Genomic DNA, 15,186 nt, shown 5'->3' on the forward strand with positions numbered 1-15,186 from the left:
ATGAAGGTCTTAAACAAAACAGCATGAAAACCAACATGTTTCAGTAACACTCTTTACAGCCGTGAGTCTCACACTCCAACCTGTGGGTAGCTAAAGCCAGCAATTAGACACTCTCCATGTAAAACATGCTACATAAATGTAGTAGTAGTTGTAGTAGTAGTAGTAGTAGTGCAGCACGTGTTACATTTAGCACATACCTCCTATTCATCATCAACTGGTAGAACCAAAACTTCCTTCCTCGTGTCACATCCGGACAGAAATGTGCACCCCAGTTTAACATCTGTGTGGCTAAGGGATATGCACTGCATGCCTTCTAAAATCTCAGAACATGCCCAGGTAAAAGGTGTCTATGCCACACAGCTCCACTACTCCATCAAACCCATCCCATCTCCTTAGTACAGAATATGCAAAGCCATCGGGAAACACCGTCACTGCTGGAGGTGAGCGAGAGAACAGCGATGGCAGATGGAAACTAAGGAAAGCCCATGGACTGAGAGCACTGGAATTCCTTCCGGTGAGTAACATCTCTATTATTAACCATACATTTACACCAGTTCTATTGCCAACGCCCTCAAATAAGTAACGTAAGCACACAATTCTCCTTAGCTCAAGCCTTAATACGAAAAATGAAACTGCAGCCTTGGTACTAAAAGGTTCTACTGTCCAAAGGCAGTCAGAGGATTGGTGCCACGTCTCTCAGATGGGAAGCAGTAATCCATGCTTCCATATCAATGATGTTAGGCTGTACAAATGTCACAACATGCAGAGCTCTTGTAGACTGCAGCTTGTGCTGCTGAACGAGTCTACACATCTTATCTTTCCATGGTCTTCACGGACTCCTTCCAGACTTTTGGATTAACTGCAAATTAGCAGCTGTGGTTTAGAAAGCTATGCAATGTTCTGTTTTAAGATACATAGAAACCTGGTTAACTCTAAGGTGAAATACTAACACAGTATTTTAGGATCACGGAATTACTGATACCCTCTCTAATTCCCAGTGCATGAATACCACAATGGTGATTGCAGCCATCTCCGATTGGGGGCCACAGTGTGGGTAAAATTCAGATTCAAACATCATGAACAGGTGTACGTGATACAGAACTTCTCTCGTTGTGAGATGCATGGGGCTTAACTGATGTCTGCTACTAGTACCTTGCTTATGGTGTCATCAACCAGGAGATGGCAAATAAAGCAATGTTCCGCAAAGGTGGGCCCTGCAACCATCTCCTCTGGTCCTCAGTTTTCATGGAACCTAGGAATGCCTCCTCATTACCACCGACAGTGATGCTACTGGCTGGAGCACAGGCCACGGTTACTCAGATAGTGTAGCACAGTTCAAAAGGGAAAGATGAACACATATGGCTATTATTTTCATTCAGCAATTGACTTCCAGGCCATAAAATTACTTCCTATAACCACTTGTACCAAAGTTCTTGACAATGCAGATCACCTATATGCTTAGAACTAATATAAGTAAGACTGACAGAAGGGGCCAAAGACACTTCACCAAGTCCCAAGTAAGACTCTGCACAGGGATACGGTCATCAGAACGGCCTTTTGACATTCTAAGTTCCTGAACACCTGTATAAATTAGCTGTTTTCTTCATAGAATCCACTTTCTCGTTTAATGTAATAATGATGCTTCATGGCCTTGTAAGTAGATATCTGTTTTACAATATTTCAAAGAACATGACTCCCACTAAAGATATACTATGACTTTATACTTTTGTCAGAATAACCTTGATGTCATACTTACAAATGTGCAGTAAGAGGCAGTGTTATGTTACGGTAGGTTATGTACACTATATTATTCACATTTGTAAACAGCCAACCATGATCTTGAGAGATCATTGAAGTGTTTTAAGAGCATGGATAGCTGTGCCAAAGGGCTCTCATTTAAGGATGCGGTGTATTGGGTGATCAGTGTCGCCTGCACGGTTGGATTACAGAGTGCTTTCATCTACACCTCTCAATGTAGGGAGGCAATTATGACGCAGATCCTGCTTCATCATAAGCAACATTTTATCTGTTAATGGACCAGGGAAAGGCCCTTCACAATTCTGGATACTTACGCGGATTAGAATCCTCACTGCATACACTACGAATGACATAAAGGAGTTAAGGCATCTAGCATAAAATTACAGTTTTATATACAGAAGATGTGTATGACTGCCAAGGAAGCACAAACTCCACAGAGAAGTCTATGTATAAATACTCGGTGAGCAAGAGTCCTGGGCTACCACTTGAACAAGCCTATCTCGAACACATCACTTTTTTAAAGTAAAGGTGAGGGACACCAAACACCCTAATCTAGAAAGGACCCTTAATTTGATCCATTTGTTGTTTTTTCATATTCACAAGACAGTAAACCCGGGACACTTGTGTACACTTTGCCTCACATGTGATAGTTTGTTCAGGATCTTGGAAAATCATCCAACTTGTTTCTTAGCTCGAAGGCCCTACAAACTTGTAAGTTTTGCATCAGAGTTGTTGGCTGCAGGGCTAAATCCTGACTTACGCTATTAGTTTGATAAGTTTCTATCATTGTGCAGTTGATTACATTCAAAGCTGTAAAAGTACGCTGGTGAATTTTGTTGAGTATCACAAAGTACCATTTAGGAATAGCACCACTAAGAAAGCCCTAAACCCTGCTTCCACTGAGGGGAGCTTCTGGTTTATTCTGAAGGTAGGCACTGTCAGAAGGAATTGGGCATATTTGAGAGAGGCGAGGAAAATTACACTGGGTCCCCACTTGGTTACTTCTACCTCAAAAGTCCCTTTCTGAAGCTGATCAAAGACTTTGGGAGGGGAAGGAGGTATCACATTGGCCGCTGCCTCAGCCTCAGCTTACCAATAGCGAGACCATGGAAAGGAAAAGCGGGAGGTGCAGAGGGCAGAGGCTAGGGCTGCAGAGACGGACAGAGTTACTGTTACAGTCATTATTAATGAAACTAAAGGAGATAATGTACAATGTTTCTCATTTAGGGTCGGGACATTGACACGTGAACTCTAATTTATATTCAGAAATTTTAACTATCACCATGAAGGTATGAAATATTTAATGAGGAAATCCCTGTTTTCCTCAGAACCTGGGTAAGTAATTAGTATAAGCACTCGTGGTTCTCGCTGAATTTTTTTCACATCTTTCCTCAAATATATCCCCCCACAGAGGTTATATAGCGATCCCCAGTTAACTAGAAAACCTTTTTCTTCATAGAAAGACACTAGGCTCATGATTTGTTCATAAGATACATAAGAGAGAGAGCGAGAGAGAGTGTATATATATATATATATATATATATATATATATATATATATATAGTTCACTGCATTTGACACTTCTTAGCTGTGGCAACAAAAAAGTGTTTTGTGCTGTGTCTGAAAAAATGCTCTAAAAAGTCCTTTATCAGATATTGATAGAACCTTTCTACATTTAATTTGCTTCCACCTTATGTTTGCTGGTTCATCATCATTTAAAACCTCAAACCGTGCATAGGCAGTACAAGCTGTGTCTTCTAAAGCAAGGAGATTTCGACTCACTGGTAATTACGTGTCATTTCATACACTCAAGATTGGGCTTCCTCAGAACAGAACACAATATAAGGCATCCTCCATCAAAACAAAAACGCATCATGATTTCTTCATAAGCGGTATATATATATATATATATATATATATATATATATATATATATATATATATATATATACACACACACACAGAGAGAGAGAAAGCGATGGAGAGAGAAAGGGAGATAGCTATAAAATATACTGCACTGTGATGCAGGATATTTTATATTGTGTTCTGTCCTGGGAAAGGCCCCTTTTGGATTTATGGAATGACATAATTAGTAGTGAGGTCGAAACGTCACACATAATGATGCAAGCTCATGTCTACAAATGTATGCAGCCATGTGCACCATTGTGCCTTTCTATTCTTGTTTATTTATTTTTTTATTTATTTTTTGTTTTTGCCAAGCTGCACAGGGTCATACCGATGCTGTAAAGAACCACCAAAAGTTTTGGCAAAGTGAGACCTATTGGCTTTGCCAGCGCTGGTTCTAGTTTTCAGGCTGCCTGTGCTTTTTGAACGCCTCTCAGGTGGCTGTTGTCTGCCACGCACGACGCCCCCGTTTGTTAATGCTTATCTCATCTGCACCTGTCTGTGTGTGGAGACGAGTGCCATGGCCACCTGGAGCCCCTTTGTGCATCTGACTGTCCTGCACATTCAAGGACAGCTGTATGTAAGGCGGCAGCATTTAAAGAAGACTCTAGGTAGTTGTTTCATTCAGAACTGCTGGGATTCCAGGGTAGGTGATAGGCTGTAAGTTACTAGGTGTTGACTGTCAGCTAGTGCTGCACATCGCAGGTAATCTGTTATTTGCTTAAATTATCCCACGGAAGCTGCACATAATAATTAATGCGATTATTTCTAACTTTCTAACTACTTCTACATTTTCCCCATACACAAGTGTTAGACTGTCATGTGTTTCTTACTCAAACTACTTCACAAATACTGGTAGTAATTGTAAACTCTATTCTTTATTATTAATGGGAACCTTCACAAAATATACACAATAGGCAGGTATACTGGCCTAAAATTACAGATAGTAAAAACAAGTTGAACACAGTTACCTGTGTCTAGTTCTTTAATTCCTTCGTAGCTTTTAACAGGGGTTCCAGGAAAACTGATACAATAGCACAGACATGGTTTGTGTGAGGCTCAAGGCAAAGTAGGAATAATGTGTACCCGAAGAAAGGTATTCAGCAAAATAAAGCCTTCGAAATGTAGTCAAGGACGCAAGCAAAACCAATGAGTAAAATTCCCAGCTCGAAAGCCAAACAATCTACAATATCTGAAAGAACGATTAAAACTTTTCCAAGAAAGTCGATACGTGCTTATTCTAATCTTTAAACATAAAGGGTCGTATACACAAAGGCATTTTGGTGTATATATAGTAGTATTACTTTCACATTTTTAATCTACTATTATATACCTTTGTGATCCGGCACTAAAAGATCTAAAATGAGAATACAATCGGGGAATATTCACGAACAAATAGCAGGTACTGAGCCCTCTGTGCCCTTTAATCAGTCCAAAATTGGACATTTCGAAGACATGTAGGAGTAAGTTAGAGTACTCATGTCAGTGGCGGCTGGTAATTTTAGGTGTGAAGAGGGCAGACGAGACACACATTCACACATACACACTCACACCCATTCATTCACACACACACATCCATTCAGGGATGACTTTAGAGTGGTGCAAGCGGTGCGGCAGCACTGGGCGCTGACATGAATTGGGCGGCGCTGACCTCAGGAGGGTGTTGTGTTTAGCAATAACTTAGAAACTTGTGATTTAAAAGCACCTGCTGAAAAGTTCTTTGTGCATCCAGCCTTCAGGCAGCAACTAAAATGTCAAGATACCTCTTGTGATTAATGTTCTTGCGAAGTAGAGAGATGGAATTTTAGTCTATGGGCAGCATTGACTCGCCATAAAGTAGTGTAGATGGTTAATGTACCTGCTGCAAGGACCAGTACTATATCTTATGTGGATACTGAGTGGATTAGTAAAGCCAGCCTTTACAAGCGCTTTAAAACAAATTAATGTATATGAAAGGGGCTCTATGGAGAGATGATGGGCACATTTACCGGGTGGTAGTGAGGGAATCTGAGGAGGTGGTCATGGGGTGTGGGGTGCCAAAAAAGCCTGTTGCATAGGTGTGAGAAGGTAGCCTCTTTCTAGCCTTGTTACCCCCACTTTTGGCCTGTTTGTGAGTGTATGTCAGGGTGTTTGTCACTGTTTTCACTGTCTCACTGGGATCCTGATAGCCAGGCCTCAGTGCTCATAGTGAAAACACCATGTTTTCAGTATGGTTGTTATGTGTCACTGGGATCCTGCTGGTCAGGACCCCAGTGCTCATAGGTTTGTGGCCTATATGTATGTGTCACTGGGACCCTGTCACACAGGGCCCCAGTGCTCATAGGTGTGCATGTGTATGTTCCCTGTGTGGTGCCTAACTGTCTCACTGAGGCTCTGCTAACCAGAACCTCAGTGGTTATGCTCTCTCATTACTTTCAAATTGTCACTGACAGGCTAGTGACCATTTTTACCAATTTACATTGGCTTACTGGAACACCCTTATAATTCCCTAGTATATGGTACTGAGGTACCCAGGGTATTGGGGTTCCAGGAGATCCCTATGGGCTGCAGCATTTCTTTTGCCACCCATAGGGAGCTCTGACAATTCTTACACAGGCCTGCCACTGCAGCCTGAGTGAAATAACGTCCACGTTATTTCACAGCCATTTTACACTGCACTTAAGTAACTTATAAGTCACCTATATGTCTAACCTTTACCTGGTAAAGGTTAGGTGCAAAGTTACTTAGTGTGAGGGCACCCTGGCACTAGCCAAGGTGCCCCCACATTGTTCAGAGCCAATTCACTGAACTTTGTGAGTGCGGGGACACCATTACACGCGTGCACTACATATAGGTCACTACCTATATGTAGCTTCACCATGGTAACTCCGAATATGGCCATGTAACATGTCTATGATCATGGAATTGCCCCCTCTATGCCATCCTGGCATTGTTGGTACAATTCCATGATCCCAGTGGTCTGTAGCACAGACCCTGGTACTGCCAGACTGCCCTTCCTGGGGTTTCACTGCAGCTGCTGCTGCTGCTGCTGCCAACCCCTCAGACAGGCAGCTGCCCTCCTGGGGTCCAGCCAGGCCTGGCCCAGGATGGCAGAACAAAGAACTTCCTCTGAGAGAGGGTGTGACACCCTCTCCCTTTGGAAAATGGTGTGAAGGCAGGGGAGGAGTAGCCTCCCCCAGCCTCTGGAAATGCTTTGTTGGACACAGATGTGCCCAATTCTGCATAAGCCAGTCTACACCGGTTCAGGGACCCCTTAGCCCCTGCTCTGGCGCGAAACTGGACAAAGGAAAGGGGAGTGACCACTCCCCTGACCTGCACCTCCCCTGGGAGGTGTCCAGAGCTCCTCCAGTGTGCTCCAGACCTCTGCCATCTTGGAAACAGAGGTGCTGCTGGCACACTGGACTGCTCTGAGTGGCCAGTGCCACCAGGTGACGTCAGAGACTCCTGCTGATAGGCTCCTTCAGGTGTTAGTAGCCTTTCCTCTCTCCTAGGTAGCCAAACCCTCTTTTCTGGCTATTTAGGGTCTCTGTCTCTGGGGAAACTTCAGATAACGAATGCATGAGCTCAGCCGAGTTCCTCTGCATCTCCCTCTTCACCTTCTGATAAGGAATCGACCGCTGACCGCGCTGGAAGCCTGCAAACCTGCAACATAGTAGCAAAGACGACTACTGCAACTCTGTAACGCTGATCCTGCCGCCTTCTCGACTGTTTTCCTGCTTGTGCATGCTGTGGGGGTAGTCTGCCTCCTCTCTGCACCAGAAGCTCCGAAGAAATCTCCCGTGGGTCGACGGAATCTTCCCCCTGCAACCGCAGGCACCAAAAAGCTGGATTTCCGGTCCCTTGGGTCTCCTCTCAGCACGACGAGCGAGGTCACTCGAATCCAGCGACACCGTCCAAGTGACCCCCACAGTCCAGTGACTCTTCAGCCCAAGTTTGGTGGAGGTAAGTCCTTGCCTCACCTCGCTGGGCTGCATTGCTGGGAACCGCGACTTTGCAAGCTACTCCGGCCCCTGTGCACTTCCGGCGGAAATCCTTCGTGCACAGCCAAGCCTGGGTCCACGGCACTCTAACCTGCATTGCACGACTTTCTAAGTTGGTCTCCGGCGACGTGGGACTCCTTTGTGCAACTTCGGCGAGCACCGTTTCACGCATCCTCGTAGTGCCTGTTTCTGGCACTTCTCCAGGTGCTACCTGCTTCAGTGAGGGCTCTTTGTCTTGCTCGACGTCCCCTCTCTCTGCAGGTCCAATTTGCGACCTCCTGGTCCCTCCTGGGCCCCAGCAGCGTCCAAAAACGCCAAACGCACGATTTGCGTGTAGCAAGGCTTGTTGGCGTCCATCCGGCGGGAAAACACTTCTACACGACTCTCCAAGGCGTGGGGGATCCATCCTCCAAAGGGGAAGTCTCTAGCCCTTGTCGTTCCTGCAGTATTCACAGTTCTTCAGCCTAGTAAGAGCTTCTTTGCACCAACCGCTGGCATTTCTTGGGCATCTGCCCATCTCCGAGCTGCTTGTGACTTTTGGACTTGGTCCCCTTGTTCCACAGATACCCTCAGTCAGGAATCCATCGTTGTTGCATTGCTGATTTGTGTTTTCCTTGCATTTTCCCTCTAACACGACTATTTTGTCCTTAGGGGAACTTTGGTGCACTTTGCACTCCCTTTTCAGGGTCTTGGGGAGGGTTATTTTTCTAACTCTCACTATTTTCTGATAGTCCCAGCGACCCTCTACAAGGTCACATAGGTTTGGGGTCCATTCGTGGTTCACATTCCACTTTTGGAGTATATGGTTTGTGTTGCCCCTATCCCTATGTTTCCCCATTGCATCCTATTGTAACTATACATTGTTTGCACTGTTTTCTAAGACTATACTGCATATTTTTGCTATTGTGTATATATATCTTGTGTATATTTCCTATCCTCTCACTGAGGGTACACTCTAAGATACTTTGGCATATTGTCATAAAAATAAAGTACCTTTATTTTTAGTATAACTGTGTATTGTGTTTTCTTATGATATTGTGCATATGACACTAAGTGGTACTGTAGTAGCTTCACACGTCTCCTAGTTCAGCCTAAGCTGCTCTGCTAAGCTACCATTATCTATCAGCCTAAGCTGCTAGACACCCTATACACTAATAAGGGATAACTGGGCCTGGTGCAAGGTGCAAGTACCCCTTGGTACTCACTACAAGCCAGTCCAGCCTCCTACAATAGGGCGCCACAGGCGCTAAAGCCGACCCTGCATCCATTCACAACAGTAATTACCAAACATTCAAACATACATTCACGCACACACCAAACATTAAATAAAAGTCTTACCTGCAGCTCTGCCTAGGATGTCCCAGGAGTGTTGGGACTGTTGCCTTCCCTGATTGGCTGACATTAGGTCGGCCAATGAGGGACAGCTGCAGTCCAAAGTCTCAGAGGTCCCAGGAGGGTTGGACTGTTGCCTTCCCTCATTGGAGGAAAGGCAGCAGTTCCCATCTTGCCACAGAGTGGGATAGGGCCAGTTAGAGTGCTGACCCTACCCCACTCTGTGATGATGTGTCACTGATTGACACTTGACCCTGGGTGCTTCAAGGCTTAAAACTGGAGCGCTCAGGCCAGAGGCAATGAGTGATGCTACCCCTGTCACCGAGGGGGGAGGTCCTTGAGGACCTTTGCTGAGCTGAGGAAGTCATATCCACAGGAGCTGTGGCATCCTATACACAGCAAAGTTCAGCTCAGGCAGCCAGGAGCCTGCACATTTTGTGCATGTCTAGCTCCTGGCTGCCTGACCTGGAAATTAGGAGTGTCTGTCAGGCTGACCTTTGCTCAGCCTTACAGAAACTCTTCTTGAGGGGCAAAAGGTGAGGGGGGCATGGCCCCTCTACCCCTGGGGACGAGCAGTGGCTGACTCCTGTATTACTGTTTCCCGTACTCATAAATGTTTTTGTGAATGAACTCAATTGACTCAGCCTTAATTCTTTAGTCTCCTGGTGATCAGGTATCTCGGAAGTGTAAGGCTTCAATGTGAAGAAAGAACATAATTGCTGCTTTATTTTTCTCTCACAAAAAATAACAATAAATGTGATATTAACCATCACATGTGTTTCTCTGTAACGCCCGTGCCTCCTTAGATAAAGATAAGATATCGAATCCTTAGGAAAGAATCTACCTTGAGCTTTCGAATTCTAAAAAAAAAAAAGATTTCACTGAAGCCTCCTAAGCCATTAACGAGAAACTCTCGAGGCCGGACTGTAACCTGAGAGTAGCCTCGGGTGTGGTTATATGTAATCGTAACATTAAGTGAAAAGATCTACAATATACATCCTCATAAAAATGATTAATTTCCCACAGAAGACCCGCTTGCAGTTAACATGGTGTCATTTTTCCAGGGATTACACAAAACATAACCAAAATAGGGGGCTGGATAAATCCCCATTTTGTTTTTACCAAAAGAGGCCTAAAGAGCTTTGTTTAAGCTTTTTGCTTAATCCCAGCATGAGAAACGGCTATTCAGACTCCTAAATACTACTAATGATGGTCTTTTCCTACCACTCCTGAATCTCAAAAGCATCTATACTTTAAGTTATTTCTTCCAAAGGCTACAATCTTTTATTGTGCAACACTTATCTCCACGTTTTTCATGTAATTGTAGGACCCAATGTGTTAAATAAACTTTAGTGACCAACCGGCATTTGAATGAGGAGAACTGAATTATGGAGAAGCATTCAAAAATGTGCTTTTCCAGTTAATTTGGAAGGGACAGCCCCCACCCTGGTCAATGCCTACAAATATCACAAACAAAACTGTTAAAGGGGAGAATGGAACTTTTCATAAAACATATCTGAATAATGATAGTCATTTCCATAAATGTCACTTATATTTTAGTCCCATTGTTTGCATATGACCTATATATTGCTGCTATGTATACGTCTCATGTAACAAAAACCATATCAAAGATCTAGGCAAATTTGATGAGGTGAAGTCCATCAATTAAAAGTTATGATTGGCATTTTCCGTTAATCAAAAAATAAACACCGGTGGCGTTTTGTTTTATTGCCTGAGTGGTTGCAAATTATTCAGATTATCCACTATCCATTCTTATAGCATGTGCCTGCCATTCCACTAGTCATACTCCTAGCGATTTCTGACTGTAATAGGACAGAGTACGAGCTGCCCGGCTCTACCTTAGTGTCCAAGCCCTGCCTTGTTCTTTTGTTTTCCTCCTATACATTGAGTTTTATTGTACATACCTGAAGGCGTGTTCTGAAAACATGGAATTGAGACAGAGGAAGTTTCTGTCTTTCTGAGGACCTTTTTCACTAGTCACTGAGTGTAGAAATGGGAGAATAGACAAAACACCCTTCCCTGCTCCTGAGAGCAACAGCTCCTCCAAAGTATATAAAAATATATCAGCCTAAATTGGGAAGACTAGCGTGACTGAGAGAGAAAAAAACCCATTTCAGCAGGACTGAAAAAATCCCTAGGGTCAGAGGCTCCACCAATGAGGCTTAATGCCAATTTTGATCATTTCATGTCTACTGGCTATAATGCCACAAGCACTCAAGGAAAGCAGTAGTCCTCTGCATCTCATATTTTGCATACACAATGTTCACTCTCAAACTACTTCGAACTCTTTGGTCCAATCCCACTGTGTTAACTAGAGACAGAATACACTGATCTCACTTCATACAGGAGGAAACAGGAAGGAATACTGGAATACATTACTGCAGAGGAAATACTGAGTCCAAATAACCACTGCAAGGTATCCCATTCTGCATACTTAATAATATAATTTTTATATGATGCTTCATGCCACTCATCTTATATTTCTAAGTTCCTTACACTATGTGATTTTTTTTATTTCAAATATGACTCCCATCAGCACCCCAAAATGCTCTACAACATCTGTGCAAGGGCCCTTGCTGTTTGGTGTCACACACCCATGTAGACTTCTGCAACCTAACCAGAAGCTTCGCACGGTGCATGTGTAACAATGTTGTGCACATACTTAACAATACGAAATTTCTGGTGAAAACCGAATACTGCCAAATAATCAGTTGTTCGACCTAACACTGGACTGGATACGGAAATAAGATTTATTGATCACAGTATTGGGTCTCAGGGCATAGTAGTCGCTAGTTACCCATCAAGAACGGTGGTGGATGTGGGTAACATTGTCTCAGTATTTGTCTGAAAGGAGGAGGTGTAGTTGGGAAATCTGTAATCGTTCTTTTGAATTAACCGGCTCTTCAGGTCTACTGTGTTTTCTCTGCACCTTTGTAGCCCTTTCTGATTCCTCCGGCAGGGTAATTTCTCGAGGTGGATTACGAGCAACTTTGCAAAATGCATCATTTTGGGTTAGCCACTTGAGTTTATGGTGGTTTACACAATCGAAAAAAGGGGCGGCGTTATTTTTGTAGCCTTATGCTTGATCCTTAGAAAGCAATGCTGAACGTGACGGATACTGGGAGTCCTGATCTTTTTTCAAATGTCGGAATATTAATTTTGTGTATTCATTAAAGCGCCAATAAAGGCAGCAAAAATGAAAAGTCGAATAGTATAATAATAAGGGAGTTCAAAACGAGAAAGTACGTGGAATCGTAGATGGATGTGAACAAACTGAGATTAGCAATATAGAGAAATTTGAAAACAAATACTAAAAAAACAGGTGTTTTTGAAGATATTTTTAAATATTGAACTGGGGAGTCACATCGGATTCTAGGGACTAACTTATTATATTGCTGAGTTTAACAATGGATTTCTGGATATGCATCCAAAATGAACTGCACATGAGCATCGATTATTAAGGGAAACAAAAACAATAACTACCAAATACATGAATTCATAATTCTGGTTTCTGGGTAATGCAGGCAAACACAAAATAACCACCACAACATGCTATTTCATGACACCACCAGATATCTAACAACGTCTCGAAATCCATCCTCCTCAGGGTATAAGTTCCCAGAAGTGTTTAGACAGCTGTACACCTTGCTGGGATCCAAACACTATATGAGGATTCCAGAAACTACTTTTGACCACAAAAACACCAAATGCACAAAACTAGACATCAAAATGTCGGCACTAATAACATCAACATTCATTCAATGACAGTGAACAGGACAAAATGCCAGAACGGACTGCTTTATTCTAAATGCACCCCTAGAATGTTTGGGGTAAGCGCCTGCTAGGATTGTGATAAGATGATAGTAATCAAGCACTGATGCCATTGATGTTGTGATTGGGTGGTCAAGCTCATGACTGGACCAGCTTTTTGGGCTACCACTATTTGGAGTCAAGTGTGCTAGAGTGTGGTTTCAATAAGAATCACATCAATCCAAATCAGCATCAGAACTACCAACATAAGGCTCTACATCGTTTATGAGGGCCAGGGGCAAATTTAGCAAAGGAGGTATATTGCTTAATTTACTGCTTGTACATTGATGGTGACATGTTCCTATTTTTGTAAATGTGTTTCCTGCATGCTTTATTCATACTTGCATTGAAGCTCGATCTTATCTGACATTGTTGCACACTATAAATAAATAAAAATGGTTTGTGGAAATGCATTGGTACCCTACAGATAGTTTTGTCCTCCAGAACCTGTAGGAGGTTTTCGCTCACTTTATGCTCCTGGCTTTACATGAATCCCAGTAAACTAAAGAAGTGCTTCACACTGCAGAACCAGTGTTTAGCATCCAGTGTGCCCTAGAAGTATACTCCAATGCAGACCAAGAGGATGCAAAGCACGGGGGTTGATCCTACTGAAGACACCTGGGCTGTTCTGACATTAGAGGGTGCCAACCCATGCACCCCGCCAGGAACAGGGCAAGTCTGTGCAGTAGCGGTTTGGCAATTTGTTTTCATCTTGTATCCGGGGGTTCTAATAAAAAGGTGTTCACCTACCCAGATTTAATTATAAATTTTCTTTGTGTGTGTAATTATAGGTAGAAATAGAGTATGTATTACTATTGAGGTAGCTATACCGTTTTAGGAGCGGAATGTAAAAATAAGAACGTATTAGTAAGATGGTGATGAAATATTTCTTAAATAAAATATTTTGAGTCTCTTCCCTTTATTGATAAATCCCCTGGAAAATAGTTGCAACTTCACAATGCAAAAATGTTCTGTAGTGCTTCATCCAGCCTTGATGTGTCAGGGGTTCCCGCAGAAATAACATTAATAATGCACCCATACTTACTCTGATTATTTGCTTCGGAGTAGATGTGTTGGGAACTTTCAAAACAAGCAGGGCTCTTCCACACAGTGAGCCACCTCCACAATAAACTGGGATCAATGGAATTCTATCACAGTAAAGAGAAAGGGGGTTCATGGAGAACAAATTGTATGTAGGATACCACTGTGAGGAGGGAGGGTATTGATTTCTCTCTGCAAAAGATCTCCCAAACTTGCACACTCAGGGAAATTCCTAACTGTACCAGAAAACAGTAAAGGAACATTTGCAGAAATTGTTGAATATTTACCTCAAGTACTAGGAAACTGGTTCCTCTGACCACTGCTGGGACCATATTACACATATGTGTGAGCCATTTCCATTTACAGAACTTCGCGCGAAGGCACCATGACGGGATCAGTGTTTATTACTAGCGAGTAACGAGGCCATGTAATATTTACAGATTCCTAGAATCCCTTACTGAGGAAGGCGAGTAACTGTTCAGCACTTTGGGCTCCTCTTACAGAAGAACCCCGAGAAATGGTATGTTGTCAAAGCAGGCATGGTTTGTGCTTTCTTGATTATGTAATCTTTAATGCTACCACACAGAAATTATATCACGTAAGCACCAAATAACAGATACATTACTACCGAGATGCAGAAAGTGCATGGCATCACACTGTGCTGTACAGTCCAAAATAATCCAGACAGTATAATGAGGGGTGATAAAGACAGAATTATTGTTTGGGGCTGTTTCACATTCGTTGGTATTTTCTTTCGGGGTCTCAAAGCTACTATTGCAAAATTAAGTCTGTAAAGGAAGGCAGATAGCCAGCAAGCTAGGTAGACAGAAAGACAAAATAGTGGACAGACAATTCGAAGACAGAGACACAAACAGGTAAAGATAAATAGGGAGGAAAACGAGTAGGTAGGCAACACGGCAGACAAGCAAACTGGTAGACAGGCACTCACGAGTGATCAGGCAGGCAGACTGGGAGACCGAGATATACAAAGACAGACAAATATAATTTGGAGATCTACACATAGACAGACGCAGAGATATAGAAAACGGTACTCGGGAGATGCAGACACAAAGACTGACAGATGTAAAGACTGACAGGTAGAGAGCCAGGGAGAAATGTGCTAAACACACGAAGAGCCGAGATACAAAGATAGATGAAACAAATATACAGATGAAATAAGGAAATTGCGAAGCACACAGACAGATAGGTGTGCAGACAGACACGACAGACAGGTAAGTCGTTATGTACACGTAGTTAGGTGAAGAAATAGGTTACTATATAACGTGCTGTGTATGGTATGCTGCCGAAAAATGGCTTATAATGGCACAACTGTGTAAAA

At 43.0% G+C, this 15,186-nt stretch overlaps 1 protein-coding gene across 21 annotated transcripts in view; it reads right to left on the bottom strand.

Annotated features, from left to right (window-relative positions):
* MCF2L (MCF.2 cell line derived transforming sequence like) overlaps window positions 1-15,186 on the bottom strand; it is an 828,274-nt gene that overhangs the window by 611,115 nt on the left and 201,973 nt on the right. The gene's annotated exons all lie outside the window — the stretch shown is intronic.

Source organism: Pleurodeles waltl, chromosome 8 (genome assembly GCF_031143425.1).
Source record: "Pleurodeles waltl isolate 20211129_DDA chromosome 8, aPleWal1.hap1.20221129, whole genome shotgun sequence".
Classification (NCBI taxonomy): Eukaryota; Metazoa; Chordata; class Amphibia; order Caudata; family Salamandridae; genus Pleurodeles; species Pleurodeles waltl.